Here is a 22,022-nt window from a genome sequence, read left to right on the forward strand (position 1 = left end):
CGCTAGTTTTCTAGGCTTAATGAGGAGACTGACTCATGTCTCGTGTATTAAATGTGCTGGGGCTGAGGCAGGCACTGGGCTCGGAGCGCCCAGGCGCAGCAGGAGCAGGGCGGGAAGTCAAGGCATTTTGAAGAGGAAATGTTGGTGCTGGTGCTGCAACAATGTACATGAAGCATGAGCTTTATTTTTAGCTGTTTGTTTATTTTATATTATATTTTAGAGGATCAAACTTATATTAAGCAGTAGCTAAAGGTTGCTGAGTCTGTGCCACATTCCAGGCAGTGCTGCGGCACTGACACACGAGGCTCTTCTGATCCTACAGCTACCCTCTAAGGAGGCTTTTTAAAAATAATTGTATCCATTTTACAGAAGAAGAAATTTAGGCTAAGACAGGTTTTTCATGTCACTGTGGCTGAGCTGGGACTCAAAACCAGTCTACTTGTCTGACCGTAGCCCAGGGCACGACCGACGCCTTCCAAGTGGCACGGATCGCGGAATACAGGGTCCCAGTGTGTTTGGTGCTGTGGCTCCTTGCGTGTTGCTCTCAGGCTTCTTTTCATACACAGTGTCAGGAGCAAAGGCTGCACTTCGCACCGCCCACCCCGTCTCAAGGGCAGGGGCACTCAGGGCAGCCCCCTGCTCAGGAAGGGGCGTCCTCAGTCCTCACCGGGCCGCGCGGGGAGGCAAGTGGCCCGCTCCGTGGGAAGGCGAAGGACGGCCCGTGGCGTGAGTGGGCACGCACCGAGTTCTCGTGTTGTGTTACGTTTATTCTCTAGTATGTTTCAAGAAGACAATCATATCATATAGTGAAATCGACACGTTTATGTCTTTTTTCCCATTGTTCACACCTCTAATTTCTTACTGTTATTTAATTATATTGGCTAATACCTCCAGAATAAGGAAAAACAAGTGTCCTTATCACCATTAATGGACATTTTTTTATTTTCTCTGATTTAGATAGGAGCTCTTCTGGTGCTGTTCTATGAAGTTTGATGCTGGTTTCTGGATTGAGATAGATGTATTTTAGCAACTGTACATCTCTCAGTTTTATTAATTTATTAAAAAGGCAACTGGATTTTTTCCATTAAAAATAGAAAATCAAGTCATTTAAAAAATTGGTTTCTGTCTTTCCTATTTAATCTGTGCCACTGCTTTTCTAATAACTAGTAGGTACGGGGCAGCACCTCTTTTTAAAGTATTCTAGCTGATTAGTAAAAAAAGAAATGAGAGAATTAGATTATTACCATTTTGTAATCTCCAATGAATTAATGGATCTAGGTGTTGAACATCAATAACTGAACATCACAAGGAGAAAACAACCAGTTATTGCATGTCTTCTGATGACAGACCACAATATAACCTTTATCTTGCCAAAATATCAAACCTAAGTCTAATCAAGCCTCTAGATCCAGCTGCTAACATGCAGGAAATACAGAAGACAGGGAGACGTGTTACACTGCACCGTGAGTATACAATCTGCAAAATCCAGACTGTGGGAAAATCCACGTGTGAAAGGTTTAGGTGACTCAACTGATAAATTGTAAGAAAAACAAATAAAGGGGGGACTGGTAGATTAGAAGAAATTTAACAGACACATCAGATTTTTAAAAATTGGCATGTACTGTATGATGTATAGATACACACTTGGGTGATTAAGCAATAAAGAAATGCAGGAAGGGTTTGCTTATAGAGGTCAGTGTGGTGGTACTTTTGCGGGGCGGCATAGGCTTGTAGGTGGGATGGGACATGTGGAATGACTTCTGGGTTAGCTGACAAAATTCTAGTTCCTCACCCAAATGATGGTTACAAAGGTGTACTTCCTTTTATTAATTTTTGGATGCCTTTCTATATTTGTGTTTTCATTTAAAATAAATGGGTTAAATTAAATGGCATTGGGGAAAGCTGGTGAGTTTGTGGAAGAGTCAGTCTGGTGAATATTCAATAGCTAGAAGATACAGGAAGGCTGGTGCAGCGGTGTGCTCCAAACCAGCTTTGTGAACAAGGAAGACCGGGCCTGCAGCCTTTTGCTCATGTGCATGCCATCAACACTCCCGGCATGGCCGTGTTCAAGCTACTCACTAAACATGGAGATAGAGGATGTGTACAATGGGCTTTAAAAGCCAGTGAGAGCCAGTTCCAGGAAAATGCCGAGTGGATGGGCACTAAAGATAAATTGCGACAGCCTTAAACATGTTTCTAGGAACATGAATCTTGCTTTGTTTTGATCAAGGCTCACCATAAAATGGATGATCTTTGTGAGAATCAGGCCAGGGCACCAAGGGGTCCTCATCCTTTGCTTCTTTTCTCCTTTGTGTTCTTCAAGAGATGCCAACTTTTCTGCTGGAAGAGGGGCAAGAGTGCTTCTGGACCCTGATCTTATGTTGATAATGAAAGAAGTGTGGAGCATGAGGCTGAGCTGGTGCGTAATTAGGGCTCCTGAGTTACTGAAGGGTATAGCACGAGAGAAGGCTTGAAAGCTACATGCTTTTGGCTTAGTGACCAACGTCTGCCTCTGGTGACAGGAAGGGGAAGATAGAAGGGACACCGCAAAGCTCCGGGCTCAAATGTCTCTACAACCCTGTGGATTGAGTCAATGTATAATTTTCAGGGAAATCCAATTTTATGGCTTAATGACTTCTGGAAACTGATTTAGGAGACATGAAATATTAACGTGGCCTCCTCACAGGTCCCAGTGCTTCTGGGCATCGGGACAGCACCTGCAGCGAAGTTTCTCTAGAATCGCTCCTTCCAACACTGTCCGAAGCCGGGAGCTGGCTCCGCCTCAGAACCACTGAGGAGAACCTTTGAGAATCCAGCTTTCTGGGCCCACTCCAGAGCTACTGGATCGCAGGGTTTGGGGCGGGGCACACAGATCCCTATTTTCCAAAAGACCTCCCCCAGGGCTTAACCAGTCCATGAGCTGGTATTTTGGAAAAGCAAAGGAGGACTAACTTATTTTATAGGAATGTATTTTGGGGCAGAAAACATGGCAACAGGGAGGAAGGACAAGGCACAAATGCAGGGACAACAGGAGCAGCTATGTCCCATGAACAGAAACGAAGCTCAAAAGTTTGGTCCAGGGATGCGGCGTGTGTGGGGCATCTCCAGCCCTCTCCCCGGGCTCGGCAATGGCCTCTCTCTGGCCGGCACCATCCAACTTCACGTGGGTTCTTCTAACCTCATACATCCCAATCTCAGAAGAGATTTCTGATGTGACTCTGCTCCCACTTCTGGGTGATGACACTTGAACAGGGGAAAAGAGTCTTAAAGCAGAGTGAATCTTCATTTTCGGAGCTTCAGACGGTGTGCAGAGGGGCAGCAGGGCTGGAGCACTGGGCTCAGGGACCTGCTCTTCCATGGTGAAGTCACACCTCATCAGTGGCCCCTGTGGACAAAACACGCCCTTCCTAACACTCAGGGAACTCAGGTGAGGTGTGGGAACAACATAGTGCAGAAGCTTCTCCTCTCAGTTCCCATTAGACCAAAGCTTCCCTTATTCTTGTTTCACCGAAGGCGACGTGGCGTGGTGGGTTCCCGGCTCTGCTCCCTGCATGGAGTCCCCTCCCCTGCTCCACGAGCCCAGTGAGCACTCAGACAACACGACAGTTTGCAGCTGCTTCAAGAAAGAAAACTAACTACCCAGTGTTTCCCCAGGCCACAGGCCTCAACCGCAGCCCAAATAAACTTTCTATACTAAAAAAAAAGAAAAAGATTAATCTGGGAATATAAACATGCAATATACTTCACTAATTGAATTTATGTTTCCAAGCCAAAGGTGGACTGTGGCCTTGAGTCCCTGACTTTGGAAATTTTGGAGGATCTCTCTGAAGCACGCAGAATGGGGTGGGCCGCTTTTCACATGGCCTCCATTTTGACGTCTCTATGGAGAATTGTGGCTAAGAGCAAGGGCACTGAGTTCGAGTCTTGATCTTGCACTTTCTGATCTTAGTCACATTTTTTAGCCTCTCTGAGCCTTCCTTGCTTGTAATGTTGGTACGATCAGTACTGGTATATGTATGCACACCTATGTATGTTGGTGTGTGTATACAACAATATATATCATAGGTATGCATGTATTCACTTCATGGAACTTTTGCAAGCAATACATAATTTGATTCAAGCAGAGTTCTTAATCCTTATCCAGTAAGAGTAATTGCTGGTTTTATATTATTACTCTCTGAATGTGCATCTCGCATAACCTCCACCATACAGAGACTGGCAAGGAGACTGATCCTTTCCATCTTATTTTGAGCTCCAAGGATTGGAAGCTGTTAGTCAAAAACTGATGGTATCTTTCTCTCCAGTATCATATGCTATTACAACTATTCTTTTTTAAAAATTATGTTTTTACATGATTTTCACAGTTAATCAATGTGTGTGTGTGTGTGTGTGGTTACATGACAAACTCAAACTGGGGGCTTGAATTCCCTGCGTCCCCTGTCTGAAAGGAGAAACACGGCAGAGAGCCTAATTATAACAAACTTCCCTGGTGATTTTTTTTACACACTAAACTTTCAGAATCATTCTGAACCCTCTTCCTTTACGTATTCATTCATCTGACTATGATTTATTGAGTGCCAGCCTGTCCCCCGAACAAAAGCGTTCAGTGTCACCGAGAGGATCTGCGTTCATGGAGACTGCGCTGTAGCTCATGCATCTTCTCTCTGCTGCTCAGGAGATCAAACCCCTTCCCCGCCCTGGGGCCACAACGTCAGCGTGGACAGACACTAAGGTGTGCCGCGCCAGGCCTTGGGGAGGGACGCGGCCTGAGAAACACGCCTGGAAAAGGTGGCACGGGCAGACTGTAAGTGACCGTCCAACCTCGACAGTGCCACCGAGTGTCTGGCACTTTACAAATGTTATTTTATTTAATCAGCATAACATATAGGTATTATTATAACCTGACATTAGCACATCAAGCGTCTACTTTTAACTCCAGCCAGGCAAAGAAGCCTGGAAAACAGAAGCATTCCCAGCAGACAGGCACGCTGGGCAGCAGAAAACTATACAAAGTGAAAAGCAGATCCCAAGTCTGAAGCGTCAATTATATTTCTAACAATTGCATATGGACTTCATTAGCCGGCTAAATGGTACCTATTTTATCATCTCGCCAGCTGGAGGGATTTCCAGTAGGAAACGTGAGAAGGGAATAAGTCTCGGAATCTCAGGTTCCCTGGGGCCTTCTGGAATCCATACAGATTAAGCAAGATAAGGTCAGCTCTCAATTCCCTTCTCTTCTTCCTGCACCCTCCACACGGCTACCTCACCAACAAACAAGACCGAGCACCTGTATCTGTCCAGAGGCGGCGGGGGCTGCTTTGCTTCCCATCCCTTGGGGCCTGGGAGGCTGAGCTTCCCTCAGGGATGGTAGGCAGAGGCAGAAAGAATTCATCCCGCACCAGCTCTCGGTGGGAACTTGTGTCTCTTTGACATGAGGTTCTTTATTATATGTTTCCTATTACATCTTCAGCACAGCTTTGTGTTGGCTTTTCCCATAGGTTAAATATAATGATGGGCAACCTGATCCTGAAGGTAACAGAATAATCTTAGAGGACACAGGCTCTATTTAATTCCTGCCAAATGACAGAATATACCCAGACTTTGAACAGGCCCCTGCAGAACTCTAATAAGACTTTGTGTCTCGCTGAGCTTGGAGCCAGCATCTTCCCTTTCTGTTCTCTTCCCACTCCCAGGCAGGATCTGATTTCACACCACTTGGTCCGTAAGAGGATAATGGTATCACAATTCAAGACAGGCAGCCGTGGAGAATTGTTTTATATGCTTCTGACACTCAAGAAGTTTCAATGGCTTGGGCTAGGTCTCGGTTTTCAAGGAGAGTCAATTCCCGGGCAGAAGACTGTGGGGCAAAATAGAAAAAACATGGGCTTTGGAATCAGGTTGACATGGGTTGGAAACATGTCTGGCCTCAGTTTCCTAATTAGTAAAATAATAATAACTTACTCATCATACAGAAATCTTGCAGGAATGTAATGAAGGAAATATATGGAATCCCACGGGGCAGGGAGGGGGTGCGTCTTTTTACACTTGGCTTCATTTTTAAGATAATTCGAAAATTGTTTGCTCAGTTAATTTTCCCCTGCCTGGGACAGTGTGCCATGCTCTTCTCAGAGCAGCTCACAAACACAGTGTCTGGCACTGGGAGGGCAGGTGGCGGCATTAATTTTGAATGTTTGGAGAACTAGATTTTCTACCTGGACTCTCTCTCTCTCTCTCTCTCTCTCTGAGGGCCTTTCATACAGTGAAGCAGGTGCTGTTTTAGGTGCGAGGGTCATATAAACAAGGCATGCGCAGTCGCTCTCGCGGGACTCATAGACTGGTGCCAGGTGCTGCAGGGCTGTGGGAGGTGCTTGGGCAGCAGGGGTTGGCGGAGAAGGTTGCAGTCCATTCTGTCAGTGATGGGAAAGAATCAAGGGTGATGTCAAACAGAAAGAGACTCTTGAGCTAGGACTTGAGGATGATTAGCTGTTCTAAGGGAAGAAAGTCCGTCACAGCAAATTCTAGACACTTGGCGAATCAGACAGATGGCCTGGGTGGGTCAGGAAATGGCTGCCACTTCCTGGCCGCAGGAGCGCGGTGCAGATGGGGCCCACAGATGAGGTTGGCGAGCTGTCCTGGGGCCATGGCCTGAGGGTTTTATGGGGCACACGAAGGAACGTGTGCATGTTCACCAGCATGTCATGGAAATAACAAAATTGTCTCTGTGAGGAAGTGGGACATTTAGATTTCTACTTTAGAAAATGACTTTGGCTGTAATGTAGTATCTCTTAGAGGTTACATGGTCTCATTTGTGTTCCTGCTTGGGGTTTGTAGCATTTCTTGAATCTTTGGCTTAAAGTTTTTCATCCAGTTTGGAAAATTCTTAGCCATTATCTCTGTAAATATTGCTTCTTCTTCATTCTCCCTCTGCTCTTTTCTGTAAATTTTACCATGTACCATGCATGTGTCTCTTAGAATCTTCTCTAAATTTTCCATTCTTGCTTCTTCCTGTGATTGTGTAATCTGCTTTTGTAAGTGAAGAATCGCTGGAACACAGCTATGCCCACTTGTTTGTGTATTGTCAGCGACAGCTTTTGTTGTCTGAGGCAGAGGGCAGTAGTTTCAACAGAAACTGTATGGCCCACAAAGCCTAAAATATTTACTGTCTGGTCCTTGACAGAGAAAGTTTGCTGATCTTTGGGCTGATATGTTGTTAAATGATCGATTGCGTTCTTTATTTCAGTTATCCTTTTTTTCATTTATGCAATTTCTAATTGATTCTTTTTAATTTTTTCTAGTTCTCTGCTTAAATGTTTCATCTTTGAATTTTTAAACATATTCATCACAATTTATTTTACTGTATAAAAGCTAACTTATTAATCAAAGTAGGCATTCCATAAAAGAGCATAATTAGTATGACTCTCACTTCTGTTTCCAGTGAAATATAATTGCAATATTTTTTGGTGAAAATTCTTAAATTTGATCACAAATTACTGAAGACACTTCAGCAGGGCTCTCAGAATTACCAGTTCTATTCAGCTGAGTTTATTTTGTTTTATTTTATTTCAAAGTATTATAGGGGTATTTGTACCATCAAATCACAATGTTTTAAAAAATTCATGTCTAACTAGTAGCAATATCTGGATCTCTTGTTTTGTACTGTCTTTTTTTCTCTCTTGTTTTTTGGCCATTTTGTGTCTCATCTTCTGTTGTAATACTTATTGAGTGGTGACTGCTTTATGACACATTATAGAGCAATTTTGAGGCTTTTGTCTGGATGGAGTTTCTTTGCTTCAGACAAGATCAACTATGGTTTCTTGTAGACAGCTAGTTCAGGGCAGATAAGCTTAATCCAGTCAGTGGCTGAGCTGAGGGGCAATTGTTCTTCAGTCTCCATAGGCTGTTGTATTCTTGCAAACCCATATTCTTGGGGACTAACTCTTTGAGACTCAAAGTAAAACCCAGAGATGTTCTCCAGGGCTCCTTTTCCCTGGTGGGCTCTGAACTCCATTGCCCACCCCCCACCCACATGTGGTTCTGCTCAGTTTCGGGACCACTGCTTTTGTTTCGCTTGCCACCTCTCAGCGGCTGCCTCTAAACCAGCAAATGGAAAAGCACTGCTTAATATTTGGCCCACATCTTTGCATTTCCCTTTCCTCCAAAATCATGGACATTGAAGACCTCTTGGCTGAGTAACTCTGGTGACTTCAAAAAGATTTTTTTTGTGTGTGTATTTTCTTGTGTTTTTATGATTGTTATTGGAAGGAAGATTGGTCTATACCTAGCTACTCCACCATTACTGGAAGTGGAATTGTGGGTTTTAGGTAGTTTATAACAAGGCACAGAAATGCAAGGTCAGTTTAGGAGAAATTGTATCCATTTGAGAAAATAATGATGATTTGAACCAAAGGCTGTAGTAGTGAATAGTGAGTAGGATATACAGTTGGTAAATAAATATGTGAACAGTGCTCAACATCATTAGCTAGCAGAGAAATGTACACTAGAATCATAACAAGATACTAATACATACCTATCAGACTGTCTAAAATAAAAAATGAGTGACAACACCAAATGCTGGTGAGGATGTGGAGAAACTGTATTACTTACACATTGCTAGTGTGAATGGTAAATGGTATAGCCACTCTGGAAAGCAGTTTGACAGTTTTTTATAAAACTAAACATGGTATTATCATCCAATTTATGAATTACACTCTTGAGTGTTTATCACAGATAAATAAAAAGTAATGTTTATGTAAAAATAAAAAAGTACATGAGTGTCCTCAGCAGGTTTACTTATAGAATCTCCAAATGGGAAACAACTCATATGTCCTTCAACAAGTGAGGGAGTAAACAAATTGTGGTACCATGAAATGCTACTCAGTAATATAAAAGAACAGACTACTAATCTGCACAAAAACTTGGATGAATATTGAGGAAATAATGCTTAGTGAAAAGAAGCCAATGCTGAAAGGTTACACACAATATGATTCCTCACATGTAATATTCTTGAAATGAAAATTTCATTTCAATGAATGTACACACGTGAATGTACACACGGCGCACACACACAAGTAGAACCAGAGGAAATTGAATAATACTGGTGTATTGTGTCGACGTCAGTATCTTGGGTGTGATATTGTACTATAGTTTCACAAAATGCTATCATCGGGGGAAACTGGATCAAGAATACATGGGATTGCTCTCTGTTATTTCATATAATGGCTTATGAATCTACAATTATCATAATACAAATTTTAATAAAACCCTAAAAATCAACAATCAAAGAATATCACTCAGAATTCCACGAGCTTTTAAAAAAATCATCTTGCATATTTTGTTACATATGAACATTTTTTAATGGAAGCCTTATTATTATGCTCCAGCCTGCGGGCCTCACTTCCCACCCCACACTCAGACTTTCTGGCTGAGCGGGACCATTCCAGCCCCTCGCTGACAGCTTTTCCTGGAAGCAGAGAACAGAACTTTGACCCCTGCTAATGACATTGGTGGTGCCTGAGGGCAGGCTTACCCAACCCAGCTCTGCCCAGAACAAGAGCTGATAACAGGACACAAAATCAACAGCATAGCCTGTTCCTCCAAGCAAGCGCCACCTACTGAAAGGGACGGCATCCTGCACAGACTTTTCACGGCACCCACTGACTCATTATACAGGGAGTGGTCAAATCTCACCCACAGACACCACCTAACGGCTCAGAAACTAAATAAGGCATGTGAATACCCAAACAAAAACTTAAAGGAAAGAAATAACAACTGATCGACATGGGAAGAAATCAGCAAAGGAACTCAGGAAATATGAAGAACCAAACGGAAAACACACCCCCAAAGAGGAGCATCAGCCCCCTAGAAACGGACACCAACCCAAATCAGGCAACCAAAGTGAAAGAAGAGGAATTTCGTATGTGGATCATAAGAACACTCACCGACCTGCAACAACAACTCAATAACCAACACAAGGAAACCACAAAAAGCCTCCAGGACCTAGAACAAAAGTTCACTAAAGAAAGACACAATGAAGAAAAGTTTAACCGAACTCCTGGAAATGAAGAATCAATTCAAGGAGCTACAAAATACAGTTGAAAGTCTCAAAAACAGGGTAGATCAAACAGAAGAAAGAATCTCAGAGATTGACGATAACACCCTCCAACTAAATAAAACCATCACAGAGATAGAGCAGAGAAATAAGAGAAAATAGCAAAGCCTACAAGAGATGTGGGATTATGTGAAGAAACCTAATGTGAGGGTCATAGGGTTACCAGAAGGGGAAGAGGACAACACCCAAGGGTTGGACAAGCTATTTGAAGATATAATAGAGGAAAATTTCCCAGGCCTTGCTCAAAAATCTCGATATACAAGTTCAAGAAGCTCAGAGGACCCCTGGGAGATTCAATGCAAACAGGAAGACGTCACCACATGCAGTCATCAGACTGACCAAAATATCAACTAAAGAGGCCCTTCAAAGAGCTGTAAGATGAAAAAGCAAGTGACATACAAGGGAAAGCCAATTCGAATAACACCAGACTTCTCTAATGAGACTTTACAAGCAAGGAGAGACTGGGGCCCCATTCTCACTCTTCTGAAACAAAACAATGCCCAGCCTAGAATCTTATTCCCTGCAAAACTAAGCTTCATATATGAAGGAGAAATAAAGACATTCTCAGACAAGCAAAGTCTCAGAGAATTCACCAAGACAACAACAGCCCTACAAGAAGTACTCAGAACAGTGTTACGCACGGAACACCATAATAAAAACTCACGAATATAAAAACAACCAAAACCCAAAGATTAAAGGCCAGATAATACAATGGCTCAAGAGAGAAATCAAAGCAACAACATCCAACCCAACAGAATGAACAGTAATCTACCTTACCTAGCAGTTCTCTCAATAAATGTGAATGGCTTAAAGTCTCCACTCAAGAGACATAGGCTGGCTGAATGGATAAGAAAATACAGGCCAAGTATATGCTGTCTTCAGGAAACACATCTAACCTGCAAGGATGCATATAGACTAAAAGTAAAAGGGTAGAGATCAGTATTCTAGGCAAGTGGAAGCCAAAAGAAGGCTGGTGTGGCAGTTTTAATTTCAGACGATTTAGTTTTTAAACCAACAAAAGTAGTGAAAGACAAAGAGGGTCATTATATAATGGTGAAGGGCACACTTCCACAAGAAGGGATAACAATTTTAAATATATATGCACCCAACTTAGGTGCACCCAGTTTCATAAAGCAAACCTTACTGGAGCTAAGCAAATGGATTAATAGCAGCTCCATAATCACCGGAGATTTCAACACCCCACTGACGGCACGAGACAGATCCTCCAAACAGAAAATTAATAAAGAAATAATGGACTTAAACAAAACCTTGGAACAACTGGGTCTGACTGACATCTACAGGACATTCTACCCCAAATCCACTGAATATACGTTCTTCTCATCAGCTCACGGGACATTCTCTAAGATTGACCATATCCTAGGACACAAAGTAAATCTTAAGAAATTTTAAAAAATAGAAATCATACCATGTACCTTCTCAGATCACAGTGGAATAAAAGTAGAAATCAACCCTAACAGAAACTCACATTTCTACACAAAAACGTGGAAATTAAACAACCTCCTACTAAATGATTACTTCATAAATGAAGAAATCAAGATGGAAATAAAAAAATTGTATACTCCTACACTGCTGGTGGGACTGCAAATTAGTTCAACCTCTGTGGAAAGCAATATGGAGATACCTTAAAGTGATACAAGCGAATCTACCATTTGATCCAGCAATCCCATTACTGGGCATCTACCCAAAAGATCCAGTGACACTCTACAAGAAAGACACCTGCACTCGAATGTTTATAGCAACACAATTCATAAATGCAAGACTGTGGGAACAGCCCAAGTGCCCATCAATCCAAGAATGGATTAATAAAATGTGGTATATATATACCATGCAGTACTATTCAGCTCTAAGAAACAATGGTGACATAGCACATCTTATATTTTCCTGGTTAGAGCTGGAACCCATACTATTAAGTGAAGTTTCCCAAGAATGGAAAAACAAGCACCACATATACTCACCAGCAAATTGGTATTAACCGAACAGCACCTAAGTGGACACAAAGGTACTACAATAATAGGGTATTGGGCAGGGGGGAGGGGGGCGGGTATATACATATATAATGAGTGAGATGTGCACCACCTGGGGGATGGTCATGCTGGAGACTCAGACTTGTGGGGGGCGGGGGGAGAAATGGGCATTTATTGAAACCTTAAAATCTGTACCCCCATAATATGCCGAAATAAAATAAATAAATAAATAAATAAATAAAAGCTGCAAAAAAAAAATGAGAGAGAGAGAGCAATAAGCATCAGATTTATGAAACTATATTACATAGTCCAGAGTGGCTATGTAGTGACCATATTTATTATTAATAACTCCCTGATGAAATATCAGTGACAACTGTACAGAAGGTGAACTCAAGTATGCCTCGTTGTTTGAGGGCTGCTTTATTCCGATAAACCAAAGAGAAAATAATGGGTAAACATGCCCATCACTGAGTGCTGACTGTGGCTTTGTGCCCACCGGCACAGTTCTCTCACTGTCCAACATTAGGCCACTTGCTCAACCAGCCACATGAAGGTCATGTCAGATATGGTTTGGCCTGCAAGTAGCTGCAGGCCCACAATTACATCATCGCTAATCAGGCTTCTTCTCTTGAAGTAAGTGTGTGAAAATCCCTGTCATTCATAACCATGAGAGGCAGCAGTTGTATTTGATGTTTGCAAAGGCCTGTTTCTTTCACCTGCAGTTGTGGCCCTCATTAGATTTACAGGAATAACTCTTTGACTTTCAGAAACAAACTCATTTGACTCCTGAGATGACCATTGGTGGGTCACAGTAGACCTGAGCTCAACTCAACTGATACCACAGAGTTGATATCACAGAACACATGGCAAAAAGCATACACTCGCAGAATGAAATGCTATCTCCTGCTTGAATTGCCATGCAATCTGACTTAGTACTGACCTTGCCATGTGTTTTGTGATATCAACTATGCTGCAGCCTGAGGCCCAGCATAGTGGAGCCCCATGCCACACCACGCTCAGCACGGTGCTCTTGCAAGAGTATGGCTGAAAGGCATAGACCATGAGCTGAGAAGCACCACTACCACCACCTTCCTCTCCTCTTCCTCCTCTTTCCCCAAGATCCCTGAACATATCCAGTAATGTTCAGTCTGGTCTACAGGACAGGCAAGGACAGAATATGTATCTCATTGGATATTCAGGGGAAGGAGAAGAGGCACAACCACTTTTGCTGGCCAACAGCCTAGAAAAGTCTATGTCTTGTGTATTTCTTAATCTACAGTTTATTTTCCCAACTTACTTGAATCTCCTGCTTAAGAATTCTTTTTTTTTTTTTTTTTTTGAGACAGAGTCTCACTCTGTTGCCCTGGCTAGAGTGCCGTGGCATCAGCCTAGCTCACAGCAACCTCAAACTCCTGGGCTCAAACGATCCTCCTGCCTCAGCCTCCCAAGTAGTTGGGACTACAGGAATGTGCCACCATGTCCGGCTAATTTTTTCTATTTTTGGTAGAGATAGGTTCTCGCTCTTGCTCAGGCTGCTCTAAAACTCCTGAGCTCAAACGATCTGCCCACCTTGGCCTCCCAGAGTGCTAGGATTACAGGCGTGAGCCACTGTGCCTGGCTTAAGAATTCTTGAGAGAGAGAGAGAGAGAGACAGAGACAGAGAGAGAGAGAATGTGTGTGTATTTGTGTGTGTGTGTGTGTGTGTGTGTGTGTGTGTGTGTGTTGTGTACAGACAGGTCAGGGCAGAGAGCCATCCTCCCTACTCATTACCTTTGAAGGCTGCTTGAACATTGATCTTGAACATAATGAAGCTTTCCAAATAACAGTGCTTGCAAATAGACAATGTGATCTTGTACCTAGAAAACCCCAAAGGGTCTGCCAAGAGACTATTGGAATTAATAAGTTCAGTAAAGTCACAGGTTATCAAATCAATTTATGCAAACCAGTAGCATTCATATACACCAACAACAGTCAGACTGAGAACCAAATCAAAGACTCAATACCGTTACCAATAGCAACAAAGAAAATAAAATACCTAGGAATATATTTAACTAAGAAAGAACTCTACAGCTAGAGGTATGAATCACTGAGGAAGGAAATAGCAAAGGACTCAAACAGATGGAAAAATGTATCATGCTTATAGATCAACAGAATCAACATCATTAAAAAGTCTATACTACTCAAAGTGATCTACAGATTCAATGCAAGCCCTATTAAAATACCAACATCATTTTTTTGCAGATCTAGAAAAAATAATTCTATGCTTTGTATGGAACCAGAGAAGACCCTGCATAGCTAAAATAACCTTAAGCAAAAACAAATTGAGAGGCATCAATTTCAGACTTCAAGCTATACTACAAGGCTATAGTAACCAAGACAGCATGGGACTGCCACAAGAACAGAGACATAGAACAGTGGAACAGGACTGAGAACCCAGCTATAAAACTACCCTCATGTAGCCATCTGATCTTTGACAAAGCAGACAAAAATTTACACTGGGGAAAAGAATCCCTATCCAATAAATGGTGCTGGGAAAATTGGATAGCCATATGTACAAGACTAAAACAGAATCCACACCTCCCACTTCTCACAAAAAAATCAACTCACGATGGATAGCAGACTTAAACCTAAATCATGAAACTATAAGAATTCTAGAAGAAAACATTGGAAAAACTCTTACAGACATCAGCCTAGGGAAAGAATTTATGAAGAAGACCCCAAAAGCAATCACAGCATCAACAAAAATAAATAAATGAGATCTGATCAAATTAAAAAGCTTCTGCACATCCAAAGAAACTATCACTAGAGCAAATAGACAACCTACAGAATGAGAGAAAATACTGGCATGTTATACATCTGATAAAGGGCTGAGAACTAGAATCTATATACAACTCAAGAGAATCAGCAAGAAAAAAACCAAACCCATTTAAAAGTGGGCAAAGGACTTGAACAGAAACTTTTCAAAAGTAGATAGACTAATGACCAATGAACATGAAAGAATGTTCAACATCTCTATCAGGGAGATACAGATCAAAACCACAATGAGATATCATTTAACTTCAGTGAGAAAGGTTTGTATCACAAAGTCCCAAAACACCAAATGTTTGCATGGATGTAGAGAGATAGGAACACTCATATACTGCTGGTGGGACTGAAAACTAGTACAACCTCTGTGGAAAGTAATATTGAGATATCTCAAAGAACTAAAAGTAGAAGTACCATTTGATCCAGCAGTCCCATTACTGTTCATCTACCCAAAAGAAAAAAAAGACATTCTATAATGAAGACATCTGCACTCAAATGTTTATAGCAGCACAATTCACAATTGCAAAGATATGGAAACCACCCAAGTGCCCAATACATGAGTGGATTAATAAAATGTGGTATATATGTATACCATGGAGTTCTACTCAGCCACAAAAAACAGTGGTGATCTAGCACCTCTTGTATTATCCTGGATAGAGCTGGAGCCCATACTACTAACTGAAATATCACAAGAATGGAAAAACAAGCACCACATATACTGACCATCAACTTGGTACTAATTGATCAACACTTATGTGTACAAATGGAAGTAACATTTACCAGGTGTCAGGCAGATGGGAATGGGGAAGAGGGGATAGGTATATTCACACCTAATGGGTGTGGTGTGCACTCTCTGGGGGATGGGCATGCTTGTAGCTCTGACTGGGGCAGTGCAAGGGAAATACATGTAACCTAAACGTTTGTACCCCCATAATATTTTGAAATAAAAAATAGTTTAGCAAATAATTGCTCACTCAGTGACTATAAAATTACATGAAGTTTTCCTGTGTTTAAGAAAAATACATAGCATTCATGTAACACAAAACTCAGAAGCCAAATAAAGATTGCACGGAAGGTGCAGAATTAGATTTCCACTGGGGATGATAAAATTGTAAAATATCATGAATTCTCCACCCCCCAAAAATGCAAAAAAAAGGAGCAGTAAAGAAATGGTAACTGAAGTTTATTTTCTTAAGAGACTAAATTAAAGTTTTTGTAAACTTTGTTACAACAGCACTACTGAAGAATTAATGGATGCTTAAGGATGGTGTTTGGCAGCTCTTTAACAAATATTAATTTCTAGACTTCAGATTCAACAAACATTTATTGATACCCCTTTTTCTCAGGCATGGAGCACACATTCTCATTTAAACCTCTCTACATTTATTTGAAATAAATAGTCTTACCTGTAAGAACACTGAGTCCAGTGGGTTTATACAATTTGCCGAAGGTCATATAGCTACTAAGTAAGTCATAGAGCCAGAGTTCAAACCAGGTATGGTTCTAAGTAAGTTAATGAATCTTTTGATAGGAAAAGAAGAATAAGTTATTTCTTCAAATAACCCTTACTGCTTGAGGTGGCTCATCACTACGAGCAAAACCTGGGCTGGTCATTTCTGTTCTGCTATAACAAGAGCTCCATGATAACTAGAAAAACAATAGTTTACAACAAAAGCTCTGTGGGTTTACTTGGCTCCTAACTAGCATTAAACTTAACTTTAACTCTCTTAACACTTAAAAAGCGAGGGAGGTTCTAACTACCTGTGCTTGAGCCAAAATAAAGAGGCAGTATGTAAGGATCTTTGCTTTCTCCTATTGTAAGATAATTGGAAATATCTTTTACCTACGAATGCCCCATTTTTATGCTAGTAAAGCAAGACTCATGATAATATTTGATAGTCTGACAGCAAAAGTGTAAGGAAGGAACACTGTAGATTTGAGGGTGTCACACAACAAAGGCAATACTACTATTGGCAATGTAACTACAGTAATTTTCCTGGGCCCAATCTCTGAGAATGCCTGAGTTCTGAGTCTCAGATAAAGTAAAAAATGTTATTTTTTAAAAATATATAACCTTGAGCTATTTTACAATGATTTTTTTCATAATATATCATAAATATTTCTTAAACACAGGTGCTAAAATTTGCCTTATGTGGCTACTTTTCAAGGGAATAATTATTTTTTAATACCAAATCCAAAGTCTATAAAAATAAGTAAATAGTATTATTTTAAAAATAAAAAGATGTTCATTTTCATTAATTTACAATATTTTTAACTATGCAGAGATTTCTTTGAGATAAAATATTTAAAAAATTAGTTAGACTTCACAAAAATACATATATAATTATATAACTTCTGATTTTTCTTTTATATCATAGATGATAATCTGGTCTCAGATATGGTTATGTCAACTAATTGTCTCAATAGGCTTCTTTAACTTAACAGCACATAACAGTACACACTATGGTGTGCCTCAAAGAGGAAATGAAGATAGAAATTACAAAAAGAAACTTTCAAAAGCAAAAGCATAAATTAAGTCAATCTTTATTTCTCACTTAAAGACTTTATATTTTGAAATATTTTTAAGTATTTTAAATAAGTATTTTATTTACTAGATTTTTAAAAATTAAAAATGTAATATCTCCTTATAACAAGTAAACAAACACAAAGATGTCTACATTTTTAAAAATAAAATAAAATAAGCTACTGCTTTATTACTACTCTTTAGTCTCTCGGTAATCAGTGTGTAAAACTTAGTATATATTTTCCCACAACTTTATGCTTGCTCATGCAATTATGCACAATTCTAATACTTACTCAGTTTTTTTAAATGGACTCCACCCATATACTTAACTTTGTAAACCGCTTTTTATATTTAAAAATTATACATATGCATTCAATTTTAAATAACTATAAAAGTCATACCTGCACATTGCAGCATTTTTCATGTTTATTGGCCATTTGTCTATCTTCTTTTGAAAAGCTTCTTTTCATGTCTTTTGCCCACTCTTTAATGGGATTATTTGATTTTTTTTCTTGCTAATTTGCTTGAATTCTTTGTATATTCTGGTTATTAGTCCCCCAGTGCATATTGCTGTCTGATTTGTCAAAGATCAGTGGGCTGTATGTAGATGGTTTTATATGTAGGTTTTCTGTTCTGTTCCATTGGTCTATGTCCCTACTTTTGTGCCAATACCATGCTGATTTAGTTGTTATAGCTTTGTAGTATAGTTTGAAATATAGTAATGTGATGCCTACCAACTTGTTCCTTTTGCTTAAGATTGGTTTGGCTATTTGGGATCTTTCCTGGTTCCACATGAAATATAGAATTATTTTTTTCTTGATCTGTGAAATATGACATTGGTATTTTGATGGTAATTGCGTTGAATCTATAAATCACTTTGGGAAGTATGGACATTTTAACAACATTGATTCTACCAATATATGATCATGATATGTTTTTCCACTTGTTTGTATCATCTGTGATTTCTTTCCTCATAGTTCTCTTTGTAAAGATCCTTCACCTCCTTGGTTAATTTTATTCTTAGGCATTTTATTTTTTTGTAGCAATTGTGAATGGTATTGAGTCTTTGATTTGACTCTCAGCTTGACTGTTATTGGTATATAGGAATGTTATTGATTTGTATACATTGATTCTGTAACCTGAGACTCTGCTGAATTTATTTATCAATTCCAATAGTCTCTTGGTGGAATCTTCAGGGTTTTCTAGGTATAAGATCATATCATCTGCAAAAAGTGATAGTTTGACCTCCTCTTTCCTGATTTTCTGAATTTCTTTCTCTTGCTTGAACACTCTGGCTAGAACTTACTGCTATATGTTGAATAGAAGTGGTGATAGTGGGCATCCTTGTCTTTTTCCAGTTCTTAGAGGGAATCATTTCAACTTTTCCCCATTCAGTATGTTGCTGGCTGTGGGTTTGTCAATATGGTTGTTTGCTTTTGAGATTTGTTCCTTCTATGCCCAGTTTATTGAGAGTTTTTTTTTTTTTATCACAAAAGGGTGCTGAATTTTGTCAAATACTTTTCATGCATCTATTGAGATGATCATATAATCTTTGTTTTTGCTTCTGTTTATGTGATGAGTCACATTTATTGATTTACGTATATTGCATTCCTGGAATGAAGACCACTTGGTCATGGTGGGTTATTTTTTTGATAAGTTGTTGGATTAGGTTTGCTAGTATTTTATTGAGAAATTTTGCATCCATATTCATTCAGGATATTTGTCTGTAGTTTTCTTTTTCTATTGTGTCCTTCCCTGGCATTGTTATCAAGGTGACATTGGCTTTGTAGAATGAGTTGGGGAGGATTCCCTCCTTCTCATGGTATGGAATAATTTCCGCAGAATGGGTACCAACTCTTCTTTGCAGGTCTGGTAAAATTTGGCCATAAATTCATCTGGTCAAGGTTTTTGTTTTTGTTGTTGTTATTGGAAGGTTTTTATTGCTGCTTCAATCCCATTGCTCTTTATTGGTCTGTTCATGTGTTCTATTTCTTTCTGATTGAGCCTTGGGAGGTTGTATGTTTCCAGAGATTTCCTCTACACTTTTGAATTTATATATAGAGAGATTATCATAATTTTCAGAGATGACATTCTGTATTTCTGAGGTATCAATTGTAATATCTCTTTTTCTGTTTCTACTTGAGCTTATTTGAGGGCTTTCTCTTCTATTCCTGTTAATCTAGCAAGAGGTCTATTCATTTTGTTTCTGTTTTTAAAGAAACAATTTTTTGTTTTGTGGATCTTCTGTATAATTTTCTTATTTTTGATTTTATTTAGTTCTGCTCTGACCTTAGTTATTTTCTTTTTCTTCTGCTGGATTTGGCTTGATTTGCTCTTCCTTTTCTAGTTCCTTGAGATGTGTCATTAGATTGTTAATTTATAATCTTTCTTTCTTTTTGTCATAGGCATTTAAGGCTATGAATTTTCCCTTTAGGACTGCTTTGCTGTATCTCATAGATTTCGATAGCTTGTATCCTCTTTGTCATTCAGATTGAGGAATATTTTAATTTCCATCTTAATTTCATCTTTGATCCAATAATAATTCAGAAGTAGGTTGTTTAACCTACATGCCTGTGTGTGGAATTGGGTGGTTCTCTTGGAGTTGATTTCTAGTTTTATTCCACTGTGGTCTGAGAGGATACATGGTATGATTTCAATTTTTTTGAATGTGTTGATCCATGTTTTGTGACCTAAAATATGATCAGTCTTGGAGAATGTTCCATGTGATAATGAGTGGAATGAATATTTAGTAGTTTTTGTGTAAAATGTTCTGTAAATGTACGTTAAGCCCAATTATTCTATAGTCCCATTTAAGTTCAGTGTTTCTGTATTTATTTTCTGCTTGGATGATCTATCCAATTCTGTCAGTGTGATTTTGAAGTCTCTGGCAATTACAATGTTGCTATTTATCTCTCTACTTAGGTCTAATATGGTTTGCTTTATGAATCTGGGTGTGCCTGAGTTAGGTGCACAAATATTTAGGATTGCTATGTCTTCTTGTTGAATTTCTCCCTTTACTATTATTTAATGACCATCTTTGTCTTTATTATTGTAATTACTATTGTAATTTTATCTGATATAAGAATGGCTACACCTGCCTTCTTTTGGTTTCCTTTTGTATGGAATATTTTTTTTTTCATCCATTGACCTTGAGTCTGTAAGAGTCCTTGTGGGTTAGGTGTGTTTTCTGGAGACAACAGATACTTGGCTCATTTGTTTTTATCCATTCAGACAGCCTACGTCTCTCAAGTGGGAAATTCAAACCACTTACATTGACTGATAGAATTGATATGTGGGATGCTGTTCTGTTCATCCTGTTTGGTAATACCTTATTGCTTTGTTTTACCTCTTGTGCTATTGTTTTATATGAGCTCTGAGCTTAAGCTTTTGTGTGTTTTTACATTGGTGGGTGTCTATTGTGCTGATCCTTATATACTGCAGTTCTGAGTATTTCCTGCAGGCCAGGTTTGGTCTTGACAAATTCTCTCAGTGTTTGCTTGTCTGGAAAAGTCTTTATTTCTTTTTTGTTTATGAAACTTAGTTTTTCAGGGTACAAAATTGTAGGCTGGCACTTGCTCTTTTTAAGAAGACTGAAGATGGGGCCCAATCCCTTTTATCTTGTAAGGTCTTGTTGAGAAGTTTGCAGTTAGCCTGATGAATTTTCATTTGTATGTTACTTGACATTTTTGCCTTATGGCTCACAGGAATTTGTCCTTCATGCTGACTTTGGCCAGTCTGATGACTATGTATCCTGGTGATTGCTTCTTTGCAATGAATCTCTCAGGTGTTCATTGAACTTCTTGTACCTGGATGTCTATATCTCTAGCCAGACTAGGGATGTTTTCATCAATTACTCCCTCAAATAGATTTTCCAGCCCTTGTGCATTTTCTTCTTCACCCTCTTGGATGCCTATGATTCTTATGTTTGGGTGTTTTACATAATTCCATATTTCTCATAGGCTTTGTCTATTCCTCTTAATTATCTGTTCATTATTTTGACTGACTGATTTAATTTAATCTCAAGTTCTGAGATTCTTGTTTCTACCTGCTCTAATCTAGTCTTAAAACTTTCCACTGTGTTTTGTATTTCCTTAAATTAATTTTTTGGTTCCAGAAGTAGTTTTGTTTTTTCTTTTTTTGTTTGTTTGTTTGTTTGTTTACCCCATCGATCTCTCAGTGAATTTTTCATTCATTTCCTGAATTGTTTTTCTGGTTTCTTTTCTTTGATTTGGTTTTCCATTTTCCATTTCAGATTTCACTGAGATTCCTTATAATCCATATTTGGAATTCTTTATCTGTCATTTCAGTATTTTCATTTAGGTTAGTATCCTTTTTCGAAGAGAACTTTTGTTGTGATTTTTCATACTTCCAGTTCTTGTGCTGATTCCTTCTCATCTGGAGCGGTTGTTGCTACTTAATTTTGATTTTCTTTTGTTTAGATGGGGCTTCCCCCCACCTCACTCATATGGGGGCGTTTGTAGCATATGTTGGGTAAGAACCTTTGGCTTGGTTTGTGGATTCTTTGATGGTGATATAAGTTCCAGATAGATGCCTTAGTTATGGAGATGCATCGTGTGATGCTTCTCTAAGTTGCTAGTTG

The 22,022-nt window shown here is 39.5% G+C and overlaps 1 long non-coding RNA gene across 2 annotated transcripts in view; it reads right to left on the minus strand.

Annotated features, from left to right (window-relative positions):
• The window catches only part of LOC105862025 (uncharacterized), a 53,382-nt gene that overhangs the window by 25,512 nt on the left and 5,848 nt on the right, over positions 1 to 22,022 (minus strand). Inside the window, exon 3 of one of the 2 annotated variants that reach the window (XR_001149849.3) lies at positions 5,718 to 5,857. The exons of the other annotated variant lie outside the window; for it this stretch is intronic. This is a non-coding gene — a long non-coding RNA (uncharacterized LOC105862025). Of the gene's footprint in view, positions 1 to 5,717; positions 5,858 to 22,022 lie in introns of those variants that run through there. 2 annotated transcript variants of the gene reach the window in all.

The sequence above is a fragment of the Microcebus murinus genome, chromosome 18 (assembly GCF_040939455.1).
Source record: "Microcebus murinus isolate Inina chromosome 18, M.murinus_Inina_mat1.0, whole genome shotgun sequence".
In the NCBI taxonomy this organism is placed as follows: domain Eukaryota; kingdom Metazoa; phylum Chordata; class Mammalia; order Primates; family Cheirogaleidae; genus Microcebus; species Microcebus murinus.